At 41.3% G+C, this 5999-nt stretch overlaps 1 protein-coding gene across 4 annotated transcripts in view; it reads right to left on the bottom strand.

Moving 5' to 3' along the window:
* Positions 1-5999, bottom strand: part of pald1a (phosphatase domain containing paladin 1a) — a 46747-nt gene extending 40748 nt beyond the window's left edge. For 2 of the 4 annotated variants that reach the window (XM_008436913.2, XM_008436916.2), the window contains exon 1: positions 5808-5999. The gene's annotated coding sequence lies outside the window, so the exon portion shown is untranslated. Of the gene's footprint in view, positions 1-1711; positions 2096-5807 lie in introns of those variants that run through there. The other 2 variants (XM_008436914.2, XM_008436915.2) reach the window with 1 other exon arrangement.

Genomic DNA, 5999 nt, shown 5'->3' with positions numbered 1-5999 from the left:
TTTTTATTTTATTATTTTACCATAAGATTTACAAAAAACAAAAATCACACAGATTTGTGGTTGTAATATCATAACATGTGAAAGTTCAAGAAGCATGAACATGTTTGCACGATTATCCATGTTTACTTTGAAACTATCTACCGCTGGCGCTTCAATGTAGTGATGATGGAAAACAGAAGCGCCTGCCAGCCAACTAAGCATCGCTCCATTCAGGCCTGCTCCATTTAAATTCATACGGTGTCCCAACTTCGCTGTAGCTGCATCTTAACACAAAAGGGTCCCCTTGCAGACAGGAAGGAGCTTGCAGCTGCAGGATGCATCTGTTGTTGGCCCAGAGGAAGGATGCGGAGCACGCTTCATTCAGAAGACATGCAGGGGTTCAAGAGAGAGATACACTCTGTGACACATACAGAGGTCTTTCAACACCACATCCCATACCAAGGTTGAGCACAACGCCACAAGCGTGGTTGCACAACCCACAAAAGATGTCAAATTCAATTCACTTGTTGTGCAACATTGGTCATTACATTAAGGAACCCAGTTTGTCTCCATGGAGGCGACTTATTCAGTCTGCCAATGTTAAGTTTGAGAGGCCGAACAAACAGGAGCAAAAACAAGAAATAAAAACACATAATCAGATCACAACATGTTGTATGATTCAACCCTGACATGAAAAGAAATGAAAAACTCATAATAATCTCGTTACTGTAAACAACAGGAACCGTAACTCAGTTGCATGGCAAAGCGAGAGGAGAGGGGGGGCGGCGAGCTCATAGGAAACGCTCAGCAGTATTCTCTGAAGCTTCCACTCTACAGCTGTATGCATGTACACCCAATGAGGTTAAGGGTTAGGCACAAGCGTGGCTCTACAGGACATGGCAAGTTCCTGAGCTGAAATATCAGAGATCTGCCTGGAAATGAGCTCAGAGCTTCCTCTGCAAACATTTTTTATTTTTTTTTGTTTCATTTTGTTTTTCCTTTAAAACTAACTCAACTCATTGTGCATTCATGTCAACGTGCAGCAGCGATGTTTGTCTTTGTTTCTAAAAGGAAAATGAGGGGGAAAAAGAAAAACAGCTTGTAAAGAGGAAACCAAGCAGTGTTATTGTTCTGCTTGCAAATCTGATCAAAAGACGTGAAACTCATTTTCCGCTGCGAGATCAAACTACAATCCAATACAAAACTATTGGGAAAGGTGCCTTTTAGTTTATTATGCAAGTTATTCATAAATCACATGAATACTTAAATAATTCTGCATTTCGCTAAAAAAAAAAAGAAAGAAAAAAGAGCAAGTGATTCTATTTTTAAAACCCCAGCCTGTAATTGATTCTATGTCAGGCTGGCAATTTCAGCGCTCTGATTTCAAGGCTGCGGTAAAATACGGTCTTATTTTCTCCTCCAAACCAAAGTGTCCGACCGCAACATTCTGTCAGCGCCGCCGGACCAACTGACAGGGCTTTCGGTCTGTCACACGCCTCAAAAATCTGCCTTCCTTCTGCCTGCATCGGTGAGATTTTACTCAGATTTGTTTCTCTCGCTCGCAGCTCAGAGCTGTGCAACTGCAAAAACCCATTTTGCCTACAAGAAATTATCGATCCATCTGAGCTTGCAGTGCAGCACTATCTAACTAACAATCTGAAATTTTCCTTACAGCCAACAGAACTCTACAGCACAAGTCAGGCATTGTAACAGAGAAGTCTCCCAACTGTACCTGACATTCAGCTGTTCGCTCCACCCTCTGAGAGGCTCACAAGTGGAAAACAGCAGGTTGAAAACAAACTGACAGCTCTCCAGGTAGCAGACGACCGGTCTCAGTCACACGTCCTCTCTGGCATCTCTCTCTCTCTGATGATCTGTGAGGTAATCCGTCTCTGCCTGCCGATCAAACTACAGCAGGTGGCAGTCTCTGCATTATTAGCGTGTCCTTACAAAAGCGGGTCCTTCACTCAGGACAGATCCCAGCAGCAAGTGTTTAGAGGTTTAGATGTGCAAAGGTATGCTCTGCTTGTTGGTTGTCTGTTACTTTTTTGAACGCATCCCCTATGCACGAGGTGCAAAGCTGCTAGTGCATGACCGGGTGTGTGTGTGTGTGTTTGTGTGCAGGGGTGTGCGTGCGTGTGCGTGTGTGTAAGGAGAGGATGTGGAGGCGGGTCCAGAGAGGCTTACTCATCAACCAGTTCACCACTGGAGCCCCCGCCTGGCAGCGCTGCACCTTTCAAACACATGGCTGATCTTTTCACATAGGAATGAACCGTAACCGTTACAGTCGACCCTCTCTGACCCAGCGTAGCACAAACTCTGACAACTACTAACAACTGCGCACAGATGACATCACGCAAGCCTGATTCACTGCAAAGCTCTAATTACTCCATTCATTAGCAGTTAACACACGGCATGCTGAAGGCAAACAAGGCTAACAGCTGAGCAAATACTTGGATTAAAGCCTGAGCTTCAGCTGCAAACGGCTGTCTGACGTACTGCCTGTAATTACAACCCCAGCATCTCAGACCGCTTCTCCATGCAAATACGCAGACGAAAACCACACGCCGGACGACATGCAGTGCCTTGCATGCCTTTTCCACATTTTCCTACATCACAACCACAAACAAAACTGGTTCTATTGGGATTGTTTGCATGCGACACACGTTGCAAAGAGGGGGAAAAAAAAGGGCACATGATTTCAGTTTTGTTTACAAATAAAAATCTGTAAGGTGTGGTTTATAAAGCTTATGACTGTAGCTTCCCGTTTTGATTTGTAGAATCTTCTTTAGCTCTTTTGGTAGATGTGTCTATCATATTTGAACATCTAGAGACAAAACGTTTAGCCCATTCAACAGATTACTGGAGAGCCTGCAAGCACAGCATTTTTTTAATGTCTTGGCAACAATTTCCAACAGCATTTGGGTCTGGACTTCTGAACCGTTCTCATCTTCGCATTTCTTATTTTTATCCTTCACCACAATGTCTCCACAACTTTCTCTCCATTGCTAAAATCCAGAAAAAGTATTTAGCTGGCCGTCTTATGGGCATGAAGAGAATTACTCCATTGCGCTTGAGTTATAAAAACCTACAAAAAAAAAAAATTCCATCCAAGCTTTAATATGCAACTGCAACATATATGAAGGATAACCATTGGATACAATCTGTAGCTCTATTGATTTCATTTTGGGGAACCAGATCAAAGGAGGGTTGCATTCAAATGCACACCGACATTTTTCAGATTTTTGTCAATTTGAATACCATGTATCCTTTTCCTTCCAACTCACAGTTATTCACTAAAAATTGCATTTAATCCAAATTAAACATGTTGAAGTTTGAGACTGTGAAACAAAAAAGTGAAGAAGAGAAAGTAAAAGGGCATGGATGCTTTCACAATACAACAACATCATATTTACTCCACTGACATGCAGCCTGTCAGAATAAATTCATACAAACACAACCAGCAATCCATAATCTATCATAAGATAGAGCGCAGGAGTCAGTTTTGAGATATGGATGCAGAAATCTACTGCTGCCACACCTGTTCCTTCCTTCCTGCAAGAGCTGCGAGCCAAGACTCTGAAGTTCTTGCAACACCATTAAAAGTGAAACCAGGCACTCCCATTGCCTGAAAAAAAACCTCAGTACCAGAATGAATCTGTTGGAGGAAAGAGAATTGATAAGCAGAGTTTCATTCATGTGAAGGCTTATATAATAGCAAAACTGAAAAGCAAAGACGTCGCAAAAATAACCTGAGTGCAATGAAATACAGCTGCATGAAATGAGTGTTCTGACAGCTTCACTTCCTTCCTCGCTTGAAAAAAATTATGAAATAAAAGACGGATGTTCTTTGACAGATTAAGTAAAACATCCTCTCTGTTTAATGTCCCAAACGGAAAACCTGCACAAGCCCTACATATCACCTGACATGAGCTAAATATCTCTCCGTCCTGGTCTGTGTCATACTCACAAAAAAAAAAACAAAAAAAACAAGTGTGTTTAGTAGGCCACAGTGTAACAGGAAAAGGAGGCAATAACACAGGAAAGTGTTTTCACCTGTTACAAAAGTTCAGCTCTCAGCTGCCAAACAAAACATTATACCACTGATGGTTTCACGGTTGCATCATTATTCTTCAAGGACAGAGGAGTTGAAATCAAAACACAAAATCACTCCGCAGCTCCAGGGAGGAGCGAATGAGAATCACAGAGATGCAAAAGTACATGTTGATGGGAAATAAACTGTTCTCCCAAGTGCTTTAATGAAATGTGACACCTTGTGGTGGAAATAACCCACTGCATTGCACAAAGCCTGCTACTCGGATATTTGCTCTGACAAAATTATTTTTGTCCAATCAAGGATTTTTAAATTCATTTAGGTATAGCTTAGCATACAGGAAGGAAAATGGATCAGTTCAAACAAACATTTCTGGGACAGAACCCAGTACATCCAACTCAGTCTCCAGTCGGTTACAGCTGTGTTTTAGCTTCTTCCCCCCACCCACTTTTTAATGTGCTGCAAGAGATCCTCCCAAACTTTGATTTAAACTTCTCCCCCGCTTTATTGTTGATGTGTTCCTTGATTTTCTTGATGCTGTTTGTTCTCTAATGTTCTCTAACAAACCTCCAAGGCCTTTACAGCACAGCTTTATTTATACTGAGATTAAATTACACACAGTGGACTCTATTTCATTCTGAAATCAATAAGTTACACTTGATCCTGCCGTCAGCGTAAAGAGATCTGAATGCGAGCAACACTTTTCCAGACTCTTATTTGGAAAAAAAAACGTTGAAAAGCATGTTCAAGGGGTATAAATACTTTTTTTTTTCAAGCCACTGTAATAATTGCCATTACCAAGGAAGCCATGGCAGCATTTTCCAAATGAAAAATCTTCCACTTCTTTGTGCTCCATCTGTGAGAACTACATTTCCTCTTGTAGGTCTCTTATCAAGATAAACGAAATGTTTTTGAGCCCAATCATTTATTTCCCAGCTGTTCACTCTCTGGGGAGTGTCTTGCGCTCAATTTTGATTAATGGCGATGTTCACGGTTTGATCTGAGCTCACACACTGACAAGCGCCAGTTTATGTCTTCTGCCCCCCGGGGGAACATAGGGTAAAGTGATATGCCCAGAGCTCAGAGACAGAGAACGGTCCCAGCTGGATGGGGCCCCCAGTACAATACATCAAAGAGCATCATGTGCTTTGTCTTACTTCAACTAGGGTCTTTCTCATACCTACAGTGTCATATTTTGATGAAAAATATCTTTCCAATCTTTAAGCTAATAAAGACACTGTAGTACAGTTATAATAAAAATGAATTTTGTGTGCTCTGAAACCAAAAATGTATTTTTTTTTAAGGTTCTAGTTACTTTCAGGTAATTAATTTGGTGCAATCGTTTATCAAATATTTTACTGCTTTCATGTAATTCACTGGTCTACGTGGTTATGAAAATCATTGCAAGTTGTCTCCCTGTTTGATGAAAATAGAAGCTCCTATTTATCTATAAACCATTTGCACATGGTCCAAGCATTTCCAACTCAGACTTTCATCAAGCTATGATGCCCAGATGCAATGCACAATACAGTTAGAGCATTGAGAGCAGAGTGGGGGATGCCAAGCACATGCTTCCATCAGCCTGAAAAGAAATACTTCGTAGAATGAAAAACACGCTAAAGAACTGTAGTATTCGTGAAACACAAGCCAGGCGTATAAGCGTAGAGGTTACGGCGATTCTGTTTAAGCCCAAAACATCAAAAAACAGGGGAAAAATCCCAACTTTTAAGGCTGCCATTGCAACAAGAGCACGGTAAACTTTAAAGCGACTCACCATTTCAGCAGCTCTCAGTCGGTGGAAAAGCGTCCAGACGAAACATAGTTTCTTCCGAAGCTTATAAAACTATACAGGTTTTGCTTTTTTACCAGCGAAAGACAAACAAACAACGGCTTATTAAGTTTGTTTTTTTTCTGTCCTATCTGGAGAATTTCACGGAAAAGATTTTGCTTGCGAACTCTGACACAC

Source organism: Poecilia reticulata, linkage group LG19 (genome assembly GCF_000633615.1).
Source record: "Poecilia reticulata strain Guanapo linkage group LG19, Guppy_female_1.0+MT, whole genome shotgun sequence".
Taxonomy (NCBI): Eukaryota; Metazoa; Chordata; class Actinopteri; order Cyprinodontiformes; family Poeciliidae; genus Poecilia; species Poecilia reticulata.
The sequence above is the reverse complement of the archived record's forward strand: the minus strand, read 5'-3'. Positions and strand labels throughout refer to the sequence as shown.